General features: G+C 45.0%; 1 pseudogene; it reads right to left on the minus strand.

The window, feature by feature from the left end:
- The window catches only part of LOC139397349 (serine/threonine-protein kinase DCLK1-like), a 51,601-nt pseudogene that overhangs the window by 13,653 nt on the left and 12,302 nt on the right, over positions 1 to 25,646 (minus strand).

A 25,646-nucleotide genomic window follows, 5' to 3' on the forward strand; every position in this document is an offset into this window, starting at 1 on the left:
TTGTTGGCATGCCGATAGCCTTTCTCTGGGCTCAGAGATTCAGCACTGCCTCCTTCCAACCACATGACGGGGTACGGCACCAATCACTGAAGCTCTGGATTCCACTCCAGACGTTGATTCATCAAAATGAAGACGTTTTTTTTGTCAGTATTACATGTCAGATTGGAAAGGGATTGCGTATACAGCGGGACAGTTTGTTTGTGTACTTCACCATAACTGTGCAGTCAGGATTCAGTTGATCTCCACACAACAAGATGTAGGCGATGACTCCTACTGCCCAGATATCTACCTTAAGGCCATACCTAGAACACAAAGAGAGAGAGAATACACAGGTCAGAGAGAAAGAGCGAGGGAGAGAGAGAGACAGGAAGGGAGAGAGAGAGAGAGAGAGAGAGAGAGAGAGAGAGAGACAGAGAAAAAGAGGGAGGGAGGGAGGGAGGGAGGGAGGGAGGGAGGGAGGGAGGGAGGGAGGGAGTGAGGGAGGGAGGGAGGGAGGGAGGGAGGTGGAAGAGAGAGAGGGAGGAAGAGGGAGAGAGAGTTAGAGAGAGAGGTGGAGGAGGGAGGGAGAGAGAGAGAGAGAGAGAGAGGGGGTGGGAGAGAGAAAGGGAGGTGGAAGAGGGAGAGAGAGAGAGAGGGGGAGAGAGGGAGAGAGAGAGGGGGGGGGTCAGGAGACACACACGTACCCTGTCTCTGCGATGATCTCGGGTGCTACATATGTGGGTGTCCCACAGACTGTGTAGAGAGGTCCGTCTACTACCGTGGCCAGACCAAAGTCTCCCAACTTCAGACTCTTACTGCCATCAGCATGCTCATACACCTGGAGGGGAGAGGAGAGAAGAAGGGAGAGGGGAGAGGAGAGGAGACGAGAGGAGACAAGAGGAGAGGAGAGGAGAAGTAGAGAGGAGGGGAGGAGAAATGGAGAGGAGAGGAGAGGAGAGGAGAGGAGAGGTAGAGGAGAGGAGAGGAGGAGAAATGGAGAGGAGAGGAGAGGAGAAGGGAGAGGGGGGAGGAGAGGAGAGGAGAGATGTAACATTAAAAAATATAATATAGTTAATACTAGAATATCTATCATGTGGTCACTGTAATGCACTGAATACTTCCAGTGACATGTATTCACACGGAATACTTCCAGTGAATACTTCCGCGAAACATTTATGTGGCATGATTCAGTCATGTAGCTACTTTTGTCTTTTATAAAGGTGAGTTAGAGATCTCCGAGTCTTTGGGGACTTTTGGTGTAAAGTAAAAAACAGTAAAAACACTTAGAGTACTACTACGTCCCGCTTAAACTTCCGGTGAAACCGGAGGATGCGCGATTCAAATAAATAATCATACAAATGATGGATATTAAACATTTAGATACATAGTGTCTGTATATATTATAAATAATAATTTGTATGATTAAACATTTAGATACATACATAGATACAAGTGTCTTACATCAGCTGAAAGCTTAAATTCTTGTTAATCTAACTGCTCTGTTTTTTTCGACCGGCACAGGTTTCATACATTCACAAATAGCGATGAAATATTCACTTACTTTTTGAAGATCTTCCTATGATTTGTCATCCAAAGGGTCCCAGCTAAACACGTAGTGTTGTTTTGCTAGATAAAATCCTTCTTTATCTCCCAAAAAGTTTGTTTAGTTGGCGCCATCGATTTGAGTAGTCCACTCGTACTGGCCCTCCAACATCACTTCTAGCAGCATCTGGTCTCCCATCCAGGAACTGACCAGGACCAACCCTGCTTAGCTTCAGAAGCAAGCCAGCATTGGTATGCAGGGTGATAATGCAGGGTGGTATGCAGGGTGGTATGCAGGGTGGTATGCAGGGTGGTATGCATCGTGGTATGCTGCTGGCAACATGCAGAAAAAGGAATCCGAAAATCTACTCCTAAACTTTGTTTCAACAAGTCAAAATACGTTTCTATTTACTCCTCAGATTCCCTAAAATGTAATCAAACTATAATATTTCTTACTGAAAGAAGTATGTTCAATAGGAAACCCATTTTAACAGGTGCATCTTGTCTTCATGTCGAGCCAAAACACAAATTTCCAAGACTGTGTCCTTCCACTAAAACTGTTATTTATTCTTCGTTATTCAAGTTACAAGCCTGAAACCTTGAACAAAGACTGCTGACTCCAAGTGGAAGCTAGAATTGAATATGACCTTATACTTGCCAATGGAAGAGCATGGTCTCTCTCAAAAAAACATTTCCGGTTGGTTTTTCTTTGGATTTTCTCCTATTGTGTTATATTCTCCGACATTATTTTAACAGTTCTACACTCTTCAAAGTGTTTTCTTTCTAATGGTACTAATTATATGAATATCCAGGCTTCCGGGCCTAAGCTACAGGCAGTTTACTTTGGGAATGTCATTCAGACAGGAAGTGGAGAAAAAAGGGCCCTATTTTACTTTATTTTAGACAACTTTTACAACATTCCTAAAGAAAATAATGCACTTTCTCTCTCCATACATTTTCCTTGACACCCAAAAGTACTCGCTACATTTTAACAGGAAAATGGTCCAATTCACACACTTATCAAGAGAACATCTCTACTGCCTCTGATCTGACTAAACACAAATGCTTTGTTTGTAAATAATGAGTGTTGTAGTGTGCCTCTGACTATCTGTAAATACATTTTTTAAAACAAGAAAATGGTGCCATCTGGTTTGCTTAATGTATGGAATTTTAAATGATTTGTAGTTTTACTTTAGATACTTAAGTATATATATATTTAAAACCAAATACTTTTACTCAATAACTATTTTACTGGGTGACTTTCACTTTTACTTGAGTCATTTTTGTGTGTGTGTGTGTGTGTGTGTGTGTGTATGTGTGTGTGTGTGTGTGTGTGTGTGTGTGTGTGTGTGTGTGTGTAGGAGTGTGAAAGATGTGAAGATAGAGACAGAAGGAAGAAAGAGGGAGAGATGACTGCATCACTGCAGGGGGGACTCTCTCTCTCTCTCTCTCTCTCTCTCTCTCTCTCTCTCTCTCTCTCTCTCTCTCTCTCTCTCTCTCTCTCTCTCTCTCTCTCTCTCTCTCTCTATTGATCATCCTTGAGATGTTTCTACAACTTGATCGGAGTTCACCTGTTGTAAATTCAATTGATTGGACATGATTTGGAAAGGCACACACCTGTCTATATAAGATCCCACAGTTGACAGTGCAAATCAGAACAAAAACCAAGCCATGAGGTCGAAGGAATTGTCCATAGGGCTCCAAGACGAGATGGTGTCGAGGCGCAGATCTGGGGAAGGGTACCAACACATTTCTGCAGCATTGAAGGTCCCCATGAACTCAATGGAAGAAGTTTCGAACCGGGCCTTGGACAGGGAGGTGACCAAGAACGGACGGGAGAACCTTCCAGAAGGACAACCATCTCTGCAGCACTCCACCAATCAGGCCTTTGTGGTAGAGTGGCCAGATGGAACCCAGTCCTTGGTAAAAGGCATGACATGCCGCTTGGAGTTTGCCAAAAGGCACCTAAAAACTCTCAGACCATGAGAAACAAGATTCAACTCCTTGGCCTGAATGCCAAAGGTCACGTCTCGAGGAAACCTGGCACCATCCCTACGGTGAAGCATGGTGGTGGCAGCATCATGCTGTGGGGATGTTTTTCAGTGGTGGGGACTTGGAGACTAGTCAGGATCGAGGGAAAGATGAACGGAGCAAAGTACAGAGAGATCCTTGATGAAAACCTGCTCCAGAGCACGCAGGACGTCAAACTGCAGCGAAGGTTCATCTTTCAACAGGACCACGACCTTAAGCACACAGTCAAGACAACACAGGAGTGGCTTCGGGACAAGTCTCTGAATGTCCTTGAGTGGCCCAGCCAGAGCCCGGACTTGAACCCGATCAAACATCTCTGGAGAGACCTGATAGCTGTGCAGCGACGCTCCCCATCCAACCTGACAGAGCTTGAGAGGGTCTGCAGAGAAGAATGGGAGAAACTCCCCAAATACAGGTGTGCCAAGCTTGTAGCGTCATACCCAATAAGACTTGAGGCTGTAATTGCTGCCAAAGATGCTTCAACAAAGTTCTGAGTAAAGGGTCTGAATACTTACGTAAATGTGATATTTCAGATTTTTTTATTGTTAATTACATTTGCAAAAACTTCTAAAAACCTGTCTTTTCTTTGTCATTATAGGGTACACACACACACACACACACACACACACACACACACACACACACACACACACACACACACACACACACACACAAACACACACACACACACGTACATGACGTACCAGTAGGTTTTCTGGTTTGACGTCCCTGTGTACGATGTTGAGGCTGTGGAGGTATTTGATGGCGTCGGCCAGGTTGTACAGCATCCCGCTGGCGTCTCTCTCTGTGTATCTGTTAGTGGACGTGATGGCATCGAACAGATCGCCCCCCTGTGGACAAAACACACAATGACATGCAACAATATTAATACAATGCCAATTGGGAAGGATGGTTTTTTGTTTGTGATTATTCAAAGAAACTGTGTGTGAAGCAGTGTCCTGAGGAAGCAGAGGTGTCCTCAATTCTCACCTGACACACATCACACATTAATCTACGCACACACACACACACCCTTCCTGTCAGGGTCCCTGAGAGGACTAAGTGGAGCAGCAGCTTAAAATAGGCTCCACACACACACGCACATACACACACACACACACACACACACACACACACACACACACACACACACACACACACACACACACACACACAGTCATTAAAATTAGAAAACTTGTCAAAAACTTGTACCTGTCAAGACTCCTCCTGATAACTGTCAAGACTCCTCTAACTGTCAAGGCTCCTCCTGTAACTGTCAAGGCTCCTCCTGTAACTGTCAAGGCTCCTCCTGTAACTGTCAAGGCTCCTCCTGTAACTGTCACGACTCCTCCTGTAACTGTCAAGACTCCTCCTGTAACTGTCAAGACTCCTCCTGGTTCTGGAACAACAGTCATGACTGGAGGCTTTACCCTTGCTATACCCCAGGTATAACAGAGACACACCCCCCAGGGCTGCGTACCTTAACCAGTTCCATGACCAGGTAGAGCTCGCTGTAAGTGTCCATCTCCTCAATCAGCAGGACAATGTTGGGGTGTTTCACCCTCCTGAGGATGGCTACCTCATTCTGGATCATCTGCTCCTGTTGGGGGGAGGAGGAGGATGAGGGGAGGAAGAGGATGAGAAGGAACAGGAGGATGAGGAAGTGGAGAAGGAGATGAGACAGACCGTTAGAGACCAGCTCCTGTACTTATCAACACTACTAACACAGCCAAACTAAATATTAATTCAGAAAAATAAATCAATGTTTATATTAATGTAAACCTACAAAATATATAATAAAATGTGGATGTGCCCTGGAAAAGAGCCACCTCCCACCCTCATTGACCCCTCTTGATCCCTCTCACCCTTATTGAGCATAATTGACTCCTTCTCCCTTTGCCCCCCCAACCGTCCTACCCATATTGACCTCCTTGCTCCCCTCACCCCGTTACCCCCTCCCCTCACCCCCCTTACCCCCTCCCCCCGTTACCCACCCCTCTCCCCCTGTTACACCCTCTCCCCCTCCTCTCTCCCCCTGTTACACCCCCTCCCCCTCCCCTCTCCCCCTCCCCTCACCCCCTGTTACCCCCGACCCCCCTGTTACACCCCCTCCCCCTCCCGTCACCCCCTGTTACCCCAACTCCCCCACCTCACCCCCTGTTACACCCTCTCCCCCTCCCCTCTCCCCTCTCCCCCTGTTACCCCCAATCCCCCCTCTCCCCCTCCCCACACCCCCTGTTACACCCTCTCCCCCTCCCCTCTCCGCCTCTCCACACCCCCTGTTACACCCTCTCCCCCTCCCCTCTCCGCATCCCCACACCCCCGTTACCCCCTCTCCCCCTCCCCTCTCCCCCTCCCCACACCCCCTGTTACCCCCTCCCCTCTCCGCCTCCCCACACCCCCTGTTACCCCCTCTCCCTCTCCCCTCTCCCCCTCCCCACACCCCCTGTTACCCCCTCTCCCCCTCCCCACACCCCCTGTTACCCCCTCTCCCCCTCCCCCCCCCCCCCCCCCCCCCCGTTACCCCCCCTCACCTTGCCCCGGCGTCGGCCCTTGTTAATGATCTTCAGGGCGTATTCTCTGCCTGTAGAGTGTTCCACACATTCCCGGACCACCGCAAAGTTACCATCTCCCAAAGTACGTCCCACTCTGTAGCGCTCTGATATGGAGACAGGCACCGCCGGGATCTCATCCTCTACTACTGGCTGAGCTGGGGGAGGGAGGGGGGAGGGGAGGGAGGGAGGGAGGGGGGAGGGGGAGGGAGGGAGGGAGGGGCGAGGGAGGGAGGGAGGGAGGGAGAAAGAAAATGTGAGAGTTAAAAGGGATACAATGAGGCCCTTTATCTACTTCCCCTGTCTGATAAACTTGTGGATTTGTATGTCTCTGTGTTTAAAGGAAGTTAGAGATCGTTTTGTAGGAGTTGTGATATGTAGGAGTTGAATTTCAAAAGAGAGGAATGAAAAATAAAGAGAAATAGATGGGGTACATGAAGATTCTAGATACAGTGCCTTGCGAAAGTATTCGGCCCCCTTGAACTTTGCGACCTTTTGCCACATTTCAGGCTTCAAACATAAATTTATAAAACTGTATTTTTTTGTGAAGAATCAACAACAAGTGGGACACAATCATGAAGTGGAACGACATTTATTGGATATTTCAAACTTTTTTAACAAATCAAAAACTGAAAAATTGGGCGTGCAAAATTATTCAGCCCCTTTACTTTCAGTGCAGCAAACTCTCTCCAGAAGTTCAGTGAGGATCTCTGAATGATCCAATGTTGACCTAAATTACTAATGATGATAAATACAATCCACCTGTGTGTAATCAAGTCTCCGTATAAATGCACCTGCACTGTGAGTCTCAGAGGTCCGTCAAAAGCGCAGAGAGCATCACGAAGAACAAGGAACACACCAGGCAGGTCCGAGATACTGTTGTGAAGAAGTTTAAAGCCGGATTTGGATACAAAAAGATTTCCCAAGCTTTAAACATCTTAAGGAGCACTGTGCAAGCGATAATATTGAAATGGAAGGAGTATCAGACCACTGCAAATCTACCAAGACCTGGCCGTCCCTCTAAACTTTCAGCTCATACAAGGAGATGACTGATCAGAGATGCAGCCAAGAGGCCCATGATCACTCTGGATGAACTGCAGAGATCTACAGCTGAGGTGGGAGACTCTGTCCATAGGACAACAATCAGTCGTATATTGCACAAATCTGGCCTTTATGGAAGAGTGGCAAGAAGAAAGCCATTTCTTAAAGATATCCATAAAAAGTGTCGTTTAAAGTTTGCCACAAGCCACCTGGTAGACACACCAAACATGTGGAAGAAGGTGCTCTGGTCAGATGAAACCAAAATTGAACTTTTTGGCAACAATGCAAAACGTTATGTTTGGCGTAAAAGCAACACAGCTGAACACACCATCCCCACTGTCAAACATGGTGGTGGCAGCATCATGGTTTGGGCCTGCTTTTCTTCAGCAGGGACAGGGAAGATGGTTAAAATTGATGGGAAGATGGATGGAGCCAAATACAGGACCATTCTGGAAGAAAACCTGATGGAGTCTGCAAAAGACCTGAGACTGGGACGGAGATTTGTCTTCCAACAAGACAATGATCCAAAACATAAAGCAAAATCTACAATGGAATGGTTCAAAAATAAACATATCCAGGTGTTAGAATGGCCAAGTCAAAGTCCAGACCTGAATCCAATCGAGAATCTGTGGAAAGAACTGAAAACTGCTGTTCACAAATGCTCTCCATCCAACCTCACTGAGCTCGAGCTGTTTTGCAAGGAGGAATGGGAAAAAATGTGAGTCTCTCGATGTGCAAAACTGATAGAGACATACCCCAAGCGACTTACAGCTGTAATCGCAGCAAAAGGTGGCTCTACAAAGTATTAACTTAAGGGGGCTGAATAATTTTGCACGCCCAATTTTTCCGTTTTTGATTTGTTAAAAAAGTTTGAAATATCCAATAAATGTCGTTCCACTTCATGATTGTGTCCCACTTGTTGTTGATTCTTCACAAAAAAATACAGTTTTATATCTTTATGTTTGAAGCCTGAAATGTGGCAAAAGGTCGCAAAGTTCAAGGGGGCCGAATACTTTCGCAAGGCACTGTATATATATATATATAAATGAGAGAGAGAGAGAGATCATTGCTTACATTCAGTGACTGGTCCATCCCCTTCAGCCAATGAATTACAGACTTTGGTAGAGGCCAGAGAGATAGACGGACCCTGAGACTCCTAGAGAGGCGGGGGGGGGGGGGGTCAGGTAGAGAGAGAGAGTGGGGATGAGAGGGAGAGGTAGAGAGAGAGAGTTAAAACACTGTATATATATATATAATATGACATTTGTAATGTCTTTACTGTTTTGAAACCTCTGTATGTGTAATGTTTACTGTTAATTTTTGTTGTTTTTCACTTTATATTTTCACTTTGTATGTTGTCTACCTCATTTGCTTTGGCAATGTTAACACATGTTTCCCATGCCAATAAAGCCCTTGAATTGAATTGAATTGAATTGAGAGAGGGGGGAGGTAGAGAGAGAGGGGGGGAGAGGTAGAGAGAGAGGGGGGGAGATGTAGAGAGAGAGGGGGGAGGTAGAGAGAGAGGGGGGGAGAGGCAGAGAGAGAGAGGGGGGAGAGGTAGAGAGAGAGAGGGGGGAGAGGTAGAGAGAGAGAGGGGGGAGAGGTAGAGAGAGAGGGGGGGGGGTAGAGAGAGAGAGAGAGAGAGGGGGGGTATGAGAGGGAGAAAGAACAATTCAATAAACACATCCTAATCAACATCAATACTGAGACGGAGTGAAGGAGAACTACGCATCTATCCTCTCCGCTCTCTGATCTGTCCATCTTCAGGTTTGGGACTCTGCTCCCTTCCTCTCACCCCTTTCTCTCTCTCCTCCATCCCTAAAGGGTCTTGCCCCCTCCGTTCTCCTTCTTTCTAGGGTGCATAAAGTGTATACTGCACTTTCATACCATTTAAACATATTTGGGATGGAGCCACAATCTGTCTGTCTGTCTGTCTGTCTGTCTGTCTGTCTGTCTGTCTGTCTGTCTGTCTGTAGCCACAGTAGCAGCGGTTTGTCTAACGACAAAGACTCATCACAGAACCAGCCATCTTAACCCTCCTAGAAGTTGCCATGGCAGCACTAGGAACCCGGGAGAGAGGGAGTAGAGAAGGGGGAGACTGTTTGGGGCTGTCATTTATATTATTCTCTATTCAATCATCTTCACCCCTCCTCTGTCCTCCTCGTCTCTCTGTCTACCCTCCTCTCTCCTCTTCACCTCTCTGTCTACCCTCCTACTCACTACTACTGTGGGAGAAATGATATACATGATTTTGGTAACACAAGAGGAAGATACACTTATGGGTTCATTTCTTGTTCTGGTAAAATGTATTGTCTATTGTATAGGGCAGGAAGTAGATAAAGGCCATGGGAGTATGGGACAGCTGAGAAACACTTAAAATGCAGACACATAGATGCCTAGGGCAACTGGACATACAAAGATCAGAGAGATTAGACAAAGGAGGGGGTCAGCCAAAGGACCAACTGATGGATTACAGACATCAATCACATCACAGGGGAGACACACAAGTCTGTTTGATCTTAGACAACAATATGAAGAGAAGGTGACCAGGGCAGCTGAACACACTAAAAACTAGAGATAAAGGACACATACAAAAGGGACACATGGGGTTAATTACAGGGTCTAAACACAGGCCACAGGAAAGGGGGAGGTATATTATATTTAGATCAAAGCAAGGGTCTTGTCATCATGATAATCTGACGGAAAGCAGATGTGGGCGTTACTGGGCTGAACAAGCAGAATGCACGGATTGGAATGTAACTGTAGTTGCAGTGGGGGATGAACTGCTGATGTATGTGTGGGTATAAAATGAAGAATGAGAGCTCTGGAAAGGTGTGCGTTCCGCGGACTGCTCCGGCTTATGATACTGTTGTATTAAAAGTCTATATTGATTTTCACAAAGTTCTTGGTTGCGTCATATTTGAACCGATTTGCCACTACAAAATTGGCGAGCTTGCCAGGAGTGACGAGAGACCGGGGCGTTCCTGGCTGACGGCGGGGTCTTTTGAACGATCTGGCAAACACGGGTGGCCACCTAACTATAACAAGGTAAGCAAAGAACTTACTATAGTTATAATGTTTGCATAGATTGTTTCGGAGATCCTGTCCCAGTAGGGGGAGCGTCAAGTAGGTCTCTCTCTCTCAAATTTCCTAAAAAATATAGAAACGAAGGAACTTTTTGAAATTCAATGAATTTGCATGTGTGTGTGTAAGCTTGGACATTGTATAAACAAATATGAATGTGCATGCATGTTTAGTAAATAAGTAAGCGGGGGCTGTGAATTTCGCTGGTGTCGGGTGTTTGGACGGAGAGCGCGGGCATTTGTTCTGATCGGACTGCTTAGACGGACCTGTGTGTCTGGTTGATTGGGGGAGTTGTTCCGTCTGATTCAGTTTGGCCGGGTTCGACCGTTTCAGGATCTGTTTTGAGATGTGCGTAAACACAGCTCATTCAACCTGAGCGAGCGACCCGTGTCGGGTGCGTGATTCGGACGTCTCCCCTCGTTGAGTCATTCACGGGGACTGTTGTGTGGGCTGGCTGGTGCGAGTGTTTTGCGCTCTTTGGCTGAGTGGTTGGAATCAGGCACAGGGCTACAGCCGTCTGCTTCTATGTTTAGAAAATAAATAAGTAGTGAGATAGATAAAATATTCATGGCTACCGCTTCAAGGAAAAGGTCTGTACGGATGAGTATTTAGTAAATAGATACACATGGCTACCGCTTTGAAAAGAAGGTCTGTACGGGTGGATATTTAAAACACAGAAAGAACGCTAGCCTGATTGTGCGACGTTCAACTGCAAAAGGAAATCCTGCGAATATAAAACGCTCCGTCTAGCTAAACGGGGGTTTATAAATCAGTAGGTCACGCCACGATATTGCTCTAACGTAGAATAAAGATCAATACGGGGTGGATGAATAGGATATGAAGACAAGCTGATCCGATTAGACAGTAGTCTCGTCATGTCGTAAAAATCCTATAGGATAAAACCAGTTTATGTAGAGGAAGTGTATTAAACTAGGGGATAAACTATAGGTCGTTTTTAGGTAAAAACGAAGGGTATGTGTGAAAAATCCCATAGGATAATACCAGTTTATGTAGAGGAAGTGAATTAGGTTAGGTAATAAACTGGTTTGTTTTTAGGTAAAAACAAAAGTATTGAATGGATGAATTGAATTAGTAAAATCCAAGACACATTAGTAATTCATAAAAAGTACGGGCGGTTTGCAGAGTTATAGAAAATATCTAAGCGTAAGAAGTTGTAGATCAGGGCTAATTAGTGTGGGGGAAGATGAGTGTAAGAACTTAATGTGGTAGCAGAGTATGCCGCTATACAGGAATTTACACCCTTATCAAAAGAGCAACAAATAATCGTTTTAAGGTTTATACGAGTGGAATTTTCACCAAGCGGTGTATAGTTTCTGATTGATGAATAAGTGGTTCATAGAGTGTACAGTTTAAATGTGATGAAATATGTATTAGATCACGTTTTACCTCGTTTATAATAAGGTACCGATGTAAAATTACAAATAGCCCTACTTGGAATCCTTGTACATTAAAACAACAGTTCAATGTGATAAAATACGTGGAGAAGTTGTTATTAGCGTCAAAAGACGGAAAGTAAACGTATATGAGAATACACAAGCGCGAGCAGAGTAAGGAAAAAAAAAAAAAACAGACGCTGGTCACTCTGTGGTCGCAGAGGCTACGGTCTAAAAATATAGTGGACAGAGGAAGACAAAGAGGCTTGCCTCATTTAATAAATTGACCATGGGATCGAACAACTAGAATTTAGAGTAGAGATAAGAAGTATAGGTAATTATAACTAAATAAAGGTAAAATAAGACATTAGATATATTATCTTAAAAATAAAAAGTTATTAGAACTGTAATAATAGAACAAACCAAACAAATAAAATGAATAAAACACCAGTAGAGATCTTAGGGGCAAGACATCCCTTAAGCAAAGAAGAAATAATAAAAACGTCCATAAAATGGGAGAAACGCACAAGAAAACTGACCACCAAATGGCCAGCGGTGGGAACATTGGATGTCTCTGTGTGTGAGGAAATGGAGACACTGATAAAGAACTACAAACCAAAGGACAAGAAGCAAAAAAGGAGAAATAAACGAGAAAGAGAGAATGAAATACTAAAAATGTTCAAAGAAGAAGGAACAGGTTTGTTAAAAAACATGAAAGCGGCAAGAGGAATGCTGAAGAAAGATGACAAAATAACGAAGGACAAAGAGTGGGAGACTAGCCCACCACCTTATTCCAATGGCCAATTTCCAGTGATAACTGGACACGTGGAAATAAGGGGTGAAGTAGAACTGACTGAAGAAGGAGAAGAGGCTGTCACGCCTGGGGCAACATGTGCACCCTCTCACTCAGGGGAAAGAAGAAAGAAAAGGAATGTGGAAAATCCAAGCACAGAAGAAGGTTTCGATTGTTATGCAGGCTTGAGAAAAGCCCTGGCCACAATGGAAACAGTAAAAAATGAAAAGGAAATGAAAGTAATGAAAGCAAAAGAAAGAAAGGAAGAATACTTTAGGAAAGGTTTGAAAATATTAGCAGAGTTCCAAGCAGAACAGAGTTTTAGTGATTCAGAAGAGGAAGAAGTGGAGAGCGGCAGATACAATAGAAATGAAAAAGAGTTAAAAGATCAAAGGTCAAAGTTACAGGAGGAATGTGAAGGACCGGAATTTGAACTAGGAATAAGTGAAGGAAGGCAACAGCGAAGGGGTACACATGAGGACATGTGTGAGTCTGCAGAAAACTATTTGAGGGCTCGTAGAAAAGGGTCGGAAAAAGAACCTGGTTACTATAAAAAACAGTTTCCGATTCTGATAAAAGGCACTCAGGGACACTATACACCATGGGCTACACAGGACCTGGAGGGGTTGGTTGCCCGTCTGCCAGATTTACATGAAGGGGCGGGTAAATGGATCAGAACCTTTGAAGAACATACTGTGGGGAAATTACTGGCGGTGGGCGACATAAGGGCACTACTGGCCAGGGTGACGAGCATGCGTACTATGGGTGAGATCATGCAGGACGGGGGCATCAATGGCGCAAATGGGGGAGTGATAAATGATGGATTAATGTTTAACGGACATAGACCAGCCATCTGGCGAGCCTTAAGAGCAGCATATCCAACAAAAGTGGATCCCAAAGCGCTACGGGGTGAAGCTATTGGGGCCACAGAAAACCCAGCCACCTACCTACATGGACAGTTGAAAAGGTGGCGGATGGAAACAGAACAAGACCCTGAGGGCAATGAACTAATGACAACTATGTTCCGAAACTCAGTAATAGAAGCCATGCCCCAGCCAGTAAAGAGCAGGCTGGAGGATGTGGTAGGACTTACATCAAAACCCTACAGGGAATTCTGTGACTACGTGGTCCATGCAGTGGAGAAACACAGAAAGGATGAGCAGAGGCAGATGGATCAAGGAAGGGACATTCAGAGAAGACTGACCCAGCTGCAGTTGGATGAACTAACCAACAAAGGGAAGAAGAAAATCCAGGCTGCTGTCACGACCCCTGGGCCGGAGATGGGAACAATGGCTGCTGTCTCCCCAGGAGAGCCACAGCTGTTCGGCCCTGGGCGGGCCCAAGTGTCAACTGCACCGCCAGTAGTAAATGTGTATACACAGCCTCCGAATTGGAATAGCAGGAAAAAACAACTGACAAACATAAGATCTGATAAAGGCAAGGGATCTGTGGATCCTAGAGGGCCACCTGGCACCTGTTGGGGATGTAGGCAAACAGGACACGTCAGGCGAGAGTGCCCTACACACCCGTGGCAGGATCGGACTGAGGGAAATAGAAATAGCAGACCGCCACCGGCAAGTAATGCCCCAAATTACCAACAAAATCTGAATGGTTGGAATTCAAACAATGACTGGCGGGGCAACCCTAACCAACCTTCAGGCCCTGTGAACACATGGTCAGGGCCTAATCAACGGAACTAGGGATGCCCAGGGAATCCTAAAGGGGAGGGTCAGTTTCCAATAATAACAACAAGGGCTGACCAAGAACCTATACTGCAGGTTCAGATAGAAAATAGAGGCACACCCATGATGATAGATACTGGAGCCACTTACACATGTGTAAGTCCAAATTATGCCTCTCATCTCCCCATGTCAGGGAAATATGCCAAAACAATAGGATTCTCGGGAAATACGCAGTTAATTCCAATGACAGCTCCAGTTCGTCTAACAACTTGCACTAAATCTGTCACAATTCCAATCTTAGTGTCAGATCAAACACCGATTAATCTGCTAGGAAGGGATGCACTATGCAAGATGGGTTTACAAATCAAATGTTCCCCTGATGGAGTAATAATTGAAAAAACAGGATTACAATTACCGGTGATGAGTACAGAAGGAACGGCCAATGTATATTGGCTAGGAGGCATTGAATCAGATGTAGATAGAACTGTAAGGACGTGGGGTAAATTCATCCAGGCCCAAATACCTAAAGCAGTTAGAGCTAAGTCTGAATATCATTGCACACTGCAATTTGACCCACACCAGGACCCTTTATTAGAACAACTTTGGGTTATGGGGGCAAATGGAATGAAAGCACCTATAATGTCTCAGTATATAGTTATTGGAAAGCAGGGAGCCGCAATGGACGTGATGGACGGAGACGGGTCTGAATTTGTGCAGAAATGGTTTAATGTCTCTGACTCTGTTCCTCACATCACATTGCTGGTAAATCAGGGTTACACATCTAAAGATCTAGGATCAATGATGAAGGAAATTAGGACGAAGAAATGGGATAAAACAGACAATCCATTAATCTTTCACTCAAAGGATAGATCATTTATCAAAATAGTTACTACTACTATGTTGATTGGTGATCCAAGGGAGGTAGAGGTTAGTGCGGGCCAGCAGGTTGTGTTAGGTGAGGGGTTGGGACTAATAAGTGATCTTAGAGAAGAGATGGAGAAAATTGTACCAACCAAGGTATGGTCGCAACATGATACAGACGTTGGATTAGTTAAATCTGCTAGTCCTGTTTGTGTAAAAATAAAACCTAATGCCAAACTACCATGGAAGACCCAGTATCTTATGAAGCCTGAGGCTGAAGAAGGAATACAATTGACAATAGAAGGATTGCTCAGGGCAGGTGTATTGATAGAGATGCCCAGTTGTTGCAATACACCCTTGCTACCTGTTCTTAAAGCCGATGGTAAAAAATGGAGACTGGTCCATGACTTAAGAGCAGTAAACGACATAGTTCAGGATTGTCCTGCTGAAGTCCCGAACCCTCACACGCTGCTGACCAATGTTCCCCCGGATGCCAAATACTTCACGGTTATTGACCTGTGTGGAGCGTTTTTTAGTGTACCCCTGGCAGAGGAGTGCAGACATTTGTTTGCGTTTAGATATAGGGGTAAAACTCTATCTTATACTAGGACCCCACAGGGTTTTAAGCATAGTCCGCATTTCTTCAATCAGATATTGAGGGCTGATTTGGAGGAATTAATGTTAGATGGGACATTGATTCAATATGTGGATGACCTGTTGATCTGTGCCTCAACTTTGGAACAATGTCATTTAGACTCACTAAAAGTACTACAACGACTAGCTGAGGGGGGACACAAAGTCTCTAGAACGAAACTACAGTACTGCCAACCTCAAGTTGAGTACTTAGGAAGAACAATAGCTCATGGGACTAAAGCCATAGCTCCAGGACAGCTAGAAGGTATTAGTAAAGCACCAATGCCACAAACAGTAGCTCAGATGATGACCTTTTTGGGAATGACAGGTTTCAGCTCAGATTGGATAGAGGAGTATGTAGTCAAAACAGCTCCCTTGAGAGAAATAATGAAAGAAGCTGGACAGCTTAATCTAAGAGCAAAACTAGATTGGAACACTGATGCGTTGGTTGCTTTCGAAACACTTAAGAAAGAGATACAAACAGCACCAGCTCTAGCAACCCCAGATTACACCAAACCATTCTGGTTATACGTAGCAAATAGGTGCAACAACTATGCAGCAGCTGTTCTTATGCAAGAAACATGTAGTGGTAGGAAGAAACAACCTATTGCCTATTACAGCTCTAAATTAGATCCGGTAGCCCAAGGATACCCACCGTGTTATCAAGGATTGGCAGCGTTGCATTATGCATATGACAAAGCGTCAACGATAACCATGGGGTATCCTGTGATTATCAGCACTCATCATAAAATAGTGGAGTTGATAGAGCAGGGAAAATTCGTGTTAACTAATGCAAGGACGTTGGATTATATGAGTTTACTTACGTATCCAGATGTCCTCATTAAAAGATGCAGCACTGTGAATCCAGCAGAAAGGATTCCATTTGATTTTGAAGGAGAAGCACACGATTGTGTAGCTGAGGCTTTAATATTTACCAAATTACGCCCTGATTTAGAATCAATTCCTTTGATAGATCGAGAGGGAGATAATCTGGAAAGTTACTTTGTCGATGGGTCTTGCTTTAAAGATTATACAGGTAATCATGCAGGGTTTGCGGTAATCAAGCAAAAAGGGAACGCGTTCATTGAGGAAATATTAGAACATTGTCCTCAACCTTGCTCGGCCCAGCTAGCTGAACTACAGGCTTTGACTGCAGCATGTGTGCTAGGAAGAGGTAAAACCGTTAATATCTATACTGATTCCGCTTACGCACACGGCGTATGCCATTTGTTTGGTGCAGTCTGGAAACAGAGAGGATTTAAAAAATGCGATGGAACTCCCATCCAACACCACGCACAAATTGTTAAATTAATGACAGCATTAATGTATCCTCGGAAACTAGCAGTAATCAAATGTCAAGCACACAAAAAAGGCAATGATTTTGTCATTAGGGGCAATAATGCTGCAGATGAAGCGGCCAAAAAAGCATCTAAATGTGTTGTCCCTATTCTCATTGCACCATTGATGGACATGGTTGCTATTGCACCTATTACATCTCCTGCTGAGCTAATTCAAATTCAGGCTCAGGCTGGAATTACTGAACAGACTACCTGGTTACAGAGGGGGGCTTCTGTAGACAGACATGGGATATGGAGAACTCATGATGGTGCCATATTAGCCACCACCACTCTCCTAACGCTACTTATTAATGATGCACATGATATTGATCATTGTGCAAGGGGGGAGGTGATAAGAAAAATCAAAAAACAAGGTTTTTGGTCACCATATCTACAGGCAACAGTAGATGAGATTTTGTCAAAATGTGAAATATGCGCAAAAAACAACATACGTAAAGGTATAACTACGCCGATAGGTCACATACCGGTTCCAGAAGGTCCGTTTAGACACATTGTGATGGACTATGTAGACATGATAAAACCTGTACGGGGTAAGAGGTACATGCTAGTCATCATAGACAGGTTCAGTAGATGGGTAGAAGCAATACCGTCGGCGGATCAGGGGTCAGGGACAGTGGTTAAATTCTTATCAACAGAAGTCATTCCCAGGTTTGGGATTCCATCCGAAATTAGCTCAGACAATGGTTCGGCGTTTATACAAAAAGTAGTAAAAACAATAATACAGCAGCTAAGGATGAAACAAAGGTTGGGATGTGTCTATCATCCCCAATCGCAGGGGATGGTAGAAAAAGCTAACGGGATTCTGAAAAATAAGATAACAAAGATTTGTAGATCTACAGGACTCAATTGGGTGGATGCTTTGCCGCTTGCACTAATGAGTTGTCGCATGGAAACTAACAGAAACACACACCTCTCGCCGCATGAAATGCTTACGGGTCGACCCATGCCAATACCAATGTTAGGAGGACTGTATAAAGGTCCCTCCTTAGATATATTGCAAAGTGAATTGAAATCATATGTGATGTATCTAACCAAAATACACAAAGCCATATACTTACAGGAGAAAAAGACGGTGCCAGAGCCGGGTCCGGTAGGACCTTCCCCAGTGGTACCAGGAGATCTGGTCTACATCCGAGTGTTCCGGAGGAAGTGGGATCAGCCGAGGAGAGAAGGACCCTACCAGGTGGCAACAGCCACAAACACAGCCGTCCAAGTGAAAGGAAGCAAGACGTGGTATCATCTAAACCACTGCACCCGAGTCCCGACGGAGAGAAGGATACAACCATACAGAGATGAAGACACAGAGGATGCTGATTCACCAGGCAGGAGCCCGGAGGGAGCAGGAGCAGCGGAAACGATCAAAGCGCCAGAGAGGAATCAAGAAAATGGCAGACCAGATACAAGTCAAGGTACGACAAGTGCGTCAACTAACGCACTCAGAAGAAGCACCAGGGGAAAAGGGTCTGAAAAGAAAACAGACAAACAACCAAAGTTTCCTCCAGTACGGCCAGAAAGCCCAGAAGTGGGGGGGGGTAACATGTCTGCTACTCCTGATGATATACCTGTTGGGGCAGACCTCTTTGACAGAAGCCCTCTACAATGGGACCCCGAGGTTTCGCCTAAAGAATGGGAACATCTCTTCCCTGAAATGGACGCCTTCCCAGATGGAAGCCCAGTCCAGTCTGAGGAGGGAACAACAGGCGAAGAAAGCGGAGGAGAAGCCTCACCAAGAGCAGAAGGAGAAATCGTGCAAGGAAAGACAGAAATTAACCAGGATGAAAGAGATGGGGATTTCCCCACAATTGACTTTTCAGCTCTTACCTGATCTCCATAATGAACCATTGGAATTAGGACCAAGAAAGAACAGTGACAATGACAGAGTAAGAGCAACTGAGGACAATACGAAGATGATGCACGCATTCACAATCAAGATAAATGATAAAAGCAGGAAGAGAAGAGAGGAACCTGTCGAACAAGGTAAAAAGACAGGACATGTTGACAGGTTTAAATTTCATGTTCTCCCACAACTTCTAACAGAACCAGGGGAACAGAGGTCAGTTTCGGTATGGAAGAGGGAACCCCCACCAGGGGGGCCACTCTGTGGATGGACACATCATATAACAAAGGGAGAAGTTTTATGGGACCCCAAAGGATGTGACCTGAGGTTAACCAAATATGTGGAAGGCTGGGAGTTTGTCATGAACAAGATAACACCAGCAGAAGGTGAAGAATTTGAAATTGAAATAGCAAGAACAGGATTGAGTGAAGGAAACAGTTACGAATATGTTAAATTGGGTCCTATGCCAGCACCTGAACAAAAACAGCTGGTGACAACCAAAATAATGACAACAATGGTGGCGGCTGCTGTAACGACCACAGCAACTACCACTGAGATGACACCAACTGCTCTTACCAAGCAGACCACGGCAATCACAAAGACACCTGACACATCAGAGCCAAAAGGATTCTTTAATGAGATTTGGAATTCTTTTTCAAACTCAAATGATCTACCTCATGACAAGAACATTGCCAAGATGACAGATATAGATGTATCAGACTCAGAATCGTTCAAGGACACCACACAGGAAGAAGAGGTGAAAAACGAATGGTACAAATGGGCTAAGTATACAGCAAACAAGCACAGAATGGACAATTGTATATTGTGTAGTAAATCACCTTTGTCGGATCTTATGATAGTTCCTGAACCAGCATCATTTAAAGACTGTGCAAATTGGAAAAATGATCATTGTAACAACAGAAAGTATTCCATTCCCTTGTGTGACATAGAATGTAGGATTGCCCAAGGGAGTACTAGAGGAAGAACCATGTTGAACGTGACTGGGTTGGGAGACAAGGATTGTGCTGCTTATAACATTAAAACTGAATTTAATGGACCTCAATTAGACAGAAGTACTGTGATTAAAGGAAAATATGAATGTTTTTACAGCCATAACACCGAAGGTATTGATGTAGGAAACACAACTGTAGAATGTGATACTATTTGGGTACTAGAGACTGCAGGGGTTCGTAGAAATAAAGATAAAGGGTTGATAATGTATAGAAAAGGGGTGTGTGGTACAATAACTCAGGTTGCGCCATCTCTTATTATGCTAAAAAATCAGGACAGGGGTATTGCGGATAGTTTCTGGATGTGTGGAAATAACAAACTGTTGAATGTACTGCCAGATGGGTGGACGGGTCTTTGTACCTTAGTTAGAGCAATTCAACAGGTAACTATTATTAAATCACCCCATGATGACTATGTTAACTCTAGAGTTAAGAGGGCGTATGAGAAAGACGCTGGGGTATACCTTGATGCAATTGGACAGCCTAGAGGGGTACCTCGAGAGTTCAAGGCAAGGGATGAAGTTAAATCTGGATTTGAATCTATATTTTTGTGGATAACACCAAATAAGAACTTAGAGTGGATTAATTACATATACTATAACCAACAGAGATTCATTAATTATACTGACTCGGCTCTAACGGCGTTGGGGGAACAGGTACAGGCTACCAGTAAAATGTCTTGGCAAAATAGACAGGCTCTCAATTGGCTTTTGGCAGAGAAGGGTGGAGTTTGTGTTATGTTCGGGGATGATTGTTGCACCTTTATTCCCAATAATACTGCGCCTAATGGATCCTTTGCAATCGCTATGGCTAAACTTAAAGGGTTACGAGCAGAGGTTAAGGCAAATGCTGGGGTTGACTTTCATGTTTGGGATTGGTTGGACTTAGCATTGGGAAAATGGGGAGCTATGTTTGCTAGGATGGCTATTATGCTGGGTGGGGGGTTATTGGCTCTGGGTATTGTATTTTGTTGTGTTTTACCCTGGGTGAAATCACTTGTGATCCAGACAACGGTCAAACAGATGTTTGTAAGTAGAGCTGACCCTCCGGTGATGGTTAATCCTGTGCCAGGTAGCCCTGGCCACTATACTGATAAAAATGGACAGTTATGCAATGTGGTTGGTGGACCCCTTGACTGCCCCTTTGATAATCCAAACTGCCTGTATGGAGTGGTCTCTGGAGGTGGTTACGCTTGCCATGGTTTTTGTAAGGATGGTTTACCTGTATATGCTGACATTCTAAATTCATAAGACAGTCAACTGATACGTATCCACAAAAAGGGTCACTTCCGTAGTAAGTACGACAGGTGCTATGTAAGGTTTTAATATATCTATTTTTGCTCACGGCCTTGTGGTTTTGTATGTTTTGTTGAATGTTTTTATAGGTGTATCAATGAATATATATCTGGTTTCTTTTAATTAAAAGTTAGTTTTGCCTTCTGAATATTGGGTTAAATTCAAAAACATGTAGGTAACAGTGGGATATCCCGGTTACAAGTGTCTACGGACCATGTCCTTAATCTTCTAATAGAGGTTGGTACCGCTGGTATCACAATTGTTGGAGAGGTGTCTGAGAGGGAGGATCATGTTGAAAACCTACATTTAGAATGATGTTGTGTCAATTTTATTTTGTAACTACATGAAGGCCTAGTGTTTTCTCTTATTCATTTTTATACTCATTGCTTTATTATGTATATTTTTCTTTTTTTACGTAACTGAAACTGCCTTGTCTGAGGTACATGCTCATGTTTTAACAAAATGTCATGTATTTCTTTTATTGTTTCTAACTAGATCTTTTACTCTTATGAAATACTAGAGATGTTTGGTCTAAGTTAGGTGTTCTTTTATTGTTTCTAACTAGATCTTTTACTCTTATGAAATACTAGAGATGTTTGGTCTAAGTTAGGTGTTCTTTTATTGTTTCTAACTAGATCTTTTACTCTTATGAAATACTAGAGATGTTTGGTCTAGCTAATTAGGGAGCTTTATTTTTGTTAATCAACTGTTGATATTCTGATCCGTATATGTCCTTTTAAGTTTTTTGGTGCTTATTAAAGCACCAGAGGGGGGTTATGTGGGAGAAATGATATACATGATTTTGGTAACACAAGAGGAAGATACACTTATGGGTTCATTTCTTGTTCTGGTAAAATGTATTGTCTATTGTATAGGGCAGGAAGTAGATAAAGGCCATGGGAGTATGGGACAGCTGAGAAACACTTAAAATGCAGACACATAGATGCCTAGGGCAACTGGACATACAAAGATCAGAGAGATTAGACAAAGGAGGGGGTCAGCCAAAGGACCAACTGATGGATTACAGACATCAATCACATCACAGGGGAGACACACAAGTCTGTTTGATCTTAGACAACAATATGAAGAGAAGGTGACCAGGGCAGCTGAACACACTAAAAACTAGAGATAAAGGACACATACAAAAGGGACACATGGGGTTAATTACAGGGTCTAAACACAGGCCACAGGAAAGGGGGAGGTATATTATATTTAGATCAAAGCAAGGGTCTTGTCATCATGATAATCTGACGGAAAGCAGATGTGGGCGTTACTGGGCTGAACAAGCAGAATGCACGGATTGGAATGTAACTGTAGTTGCAGTGGGGGATGAACTGCTGATGTATGTGTGGGTATAAAATGAAGAATGAGAGCTCTGGAAAGGTGTGCGTTCCGCGGACTGCTCCGGCTTATGATACTGTTGTATTAAAAGTCTATATTGATTTTCACAAAGTTCTTGGTTGCGTCATATTTGAACCGATTTGCCACTACACTACTAAAGAGAGGGTAATCATCACTGTGAAGGAGTGAGAGGGTAATCATCACTGTAAAGGAGTGAGAGGGTAATCATCACTATTACGAGTGAGAGGTAATCATCACTATAAAGGAGTGAGAGGTAATCATCACTGTGAAGGAGTGAGAGGGTAATCATCACTGTGAAGGAGTGAGAGGGTAATCATCACTGTGAAGGAGTGAGAGGGTAATCATCACTATAAAGGAGTGAGAGGGTAATCATCACTGTGAAGGAGTGAGAGGGTAATCATCACTGTGAAGGAGTGAGAGGGTAATCATCACTATAAAGGAGTGAGAGGGTAATCATCACTGTGAAGGAGTGAGAGGGTAATCATCACTATGAAGGAGTGAGAGGGTAATCATCACTGTAAAGGAGTGAGAGGGTAATCATCACTACAAAAGCATTCATATTGACTCCAGGAGAGACCTCATGATTGGCATACTGGGATTGAACCAGCTGCCTCTCCTTGTCTCCTGTCCTCTCCTTGTCTCCTGTCCTCTCCTTCTCTCATTGTCTCCTGTTCTCTCCTTGTCTCCTGTCCTCCCCTTGTCTCCGGTCCTCTCCTTGTCTCCTGTCTTCTCCTTGTCTCCTGTCCTCTCCTGTCCTCTCCTTGTCTCCTGTCCTCTCCTTGTCTCTTTGTCCTCGCCTTGTCTCCTGTCCTCTCCCTGTCTCCTGTCCGCTCCTGTCCTCGTCTCCTGTCCTCTCCTTGTCTCCTGTCCTCTCCTTGTCTCCTGTCCTCTCCTTATCACTATCACCTTGCAGTGCAGAGGAGAGGAAGCCTGGTGTTTTCTCTAGCCTGATTGGTCCAGCTCTATCACCTTGCAGTGCAGAGGAGAGGAAGCCTGGTGTTTTCTCTAGCCTGATTGGTCCAGCTCTATCACCTTGCAGTGCAGAGGAGAGGAAGCCTGGTGTTTTCTCTAGCCTGATTGGTCCAGCTCTATCACCTTGCAGTGCAGAGGAGAGGAAGCCTGGTGTTTTCTCTAGCCTGATTGGTCCAGCTCTATCACCTTGCAGTGCAGAGGAGAGGAAGCCTGGTGTTTTCTCTAGCCTGATTCGTCCAGCTCTATCACCTTGCAGTGCAGAGCAGAGTAAGCCTGGTGTTTTCTCTAGCCTGATTCGTCCAGCTCTATCACCTTGCAGTGCAGAGGAGAGGAAGCCTGGTGTTTTCTCTAGCCTGATTGGTCCAGCTCTATCACCTTGCAGTGCAGAGGAGAGGAAGCCTGGTGTTTTCTCTAGCCTGATTGGTCCAGCTCTATCACCTTGCAGTGCAGAGGAGAGGAAGCCTGGTGTTTTCTCTAGCCTGATTGGTCCAGCTCTATCACCTTGCAGTGCAGAGGAGAGGAAGCCTGGTGTTTTCTCTAGCCTGATTCGTCCAGCTCTATCACCTTGCAGTGCAGAGCAGAGTAAGCCTGGTGTTTTCTCTAGCCTGATTCGTCCAGCTCTATCACCTTGCAGTGCAGAGGAGAGGAAGCCTGGTGTTTTCTCTAGCCTGATTCGTCCAGCTCTATCACCTTGCAGAGTAAGCCTGGTGTTTTCTCTAGCCTGATTGGTCCAGCTCTATCACCTTGCAGTGCAGAGGAGAGGAAGCCTGGTGTTTTCTCTAGCCTGATTGGTCCAGCTCTATCACCTTGCAGTGCAGAGGAGAGGAAGCCTGGTGTTTTCTCTAGCCTGATTCGTCCAGCTCTATCACCATGCAGTGCAGAGGAGAGGAAGCCTGGTGTTCTCTCTAGCCTTGATTCGTCCAGCTCTATCACCTTGCAGTGCAGAGGAGAGGAAGCCTGGTGTTTTCTCTAGCCTGATTGGTCCAGCTCTATCACCTTGCAGTGCAGAGGAGAGGAAGCCTGGTGTTTTCTCTAGCCTGATTCGTCCAGCTCTATCACCTTGCAGTGCAGAGGAGAGGAAGCCTGGTGTTTTCTCTAGCCTGATTGGTCCAGCTCTATCATCTTGCAGTGCAGAGGAGAGGAAGCCTGGTGTTTTCTCTAGCCTGATTCGTCCAGCTCTATCACATTGCAGTGCAGAGGAGAGGAAGCCACTTTATCCATGTAATGTCTGCTTTACAGAATCTATGTCTATGGGAATGTTCTGGAACATTTCTCATGTTGACTCTAGAACAGATATCATGCCTGGGATGCTAAAGCGTGACATTTGAAGGTATTGGGCTGACATCTGCCACATTTACCTTGAATGTGATCAGTGACAACATGGTAACGTTTGCCCTTAAAAGCTGCATTGTTTACAAACACAATTGGATTGAATCTCGGCCCATATCTGATGTTTTCCCGTCCTGATCAATCCCCAGATGTTATGAAATATGACAGGAAGGACTGTCAAATAAACATCCTGTTGTTTTTTGTGTTCCTAAAATCAATAGAATCAACATCTTCCAGTGCTGTGGAGATGTAACAGTTGTTTGGTCAGCCAGCCAGTCAGTCAGCCAGTCAGTCAGTCAGTCAGTCAGTCAGTCAGCCAGCCAGTCAGCCAGTCAGCCAGTCAGTCAGTCAGCCAGTCAGCCAGCCAGCCAGCCAGCCAGCCAGCCAGCCAGCCAGCCAGTCTACCAGCCAGTCTACCAGTCTGCCAGCCAGCCATCCAGCCATCCAGTCTACCAGTCTACCAGCCAGTCTACCAGTCAGCCAGTAGGCCAGCCAGTCAGTCAGTCAGCCAGCCAGCCCGCCAGTCTACCAGCCAGTCAGCCAGCCAGCCACAGCCAGCGAGTCAGCCAGCCAGTCATCCAGCCAGCCAGTCAGCCAGCCAGCCAGTCTAACAGCCAGTCAGTCAGCCAGCCAGCCAGTCTACCAGTCTACCAGCCAGTCTACCAGCCAGCCAGCCAGTCAGTCTACCAGTCTACCAGCCAGTCAGTCTACCAGTCTACCAGCCAGTCAGCCAGCCAGACAGTCAGCCAGCCAGCCAGTCTACCAGTCTACCAGCCAGTCTACCAGCCAGTCAGCCAGTCATCCAGCCAGTCAACCAGCCAGCCACAGCCAGCCAGTCAGTCAGCCAGCCAGCCAGTCATCCAGTCTACCAGCCAGCCAGCCAGCCAGTCT

This window comes from Oncorhynchus clarkii, unplaced genomic scaffold (genome assembly GCF_045791955.1).
Source record: "Oncorhynchus clarkii lewisi isolate Uvic-CL-2024 unplaced genomic scaffold, UVic_Ocla_1.0 unplaced_contig_1313_pilon_pilon, whole genome shotgun sequence".
NCBI classification, from domain to species: Eukaryota; Metazoa; Chordata; class Actinopteri; order Salmoniformes; family Salmonidae; genus Oncorhynchus; species Oncorhynchus clarkii.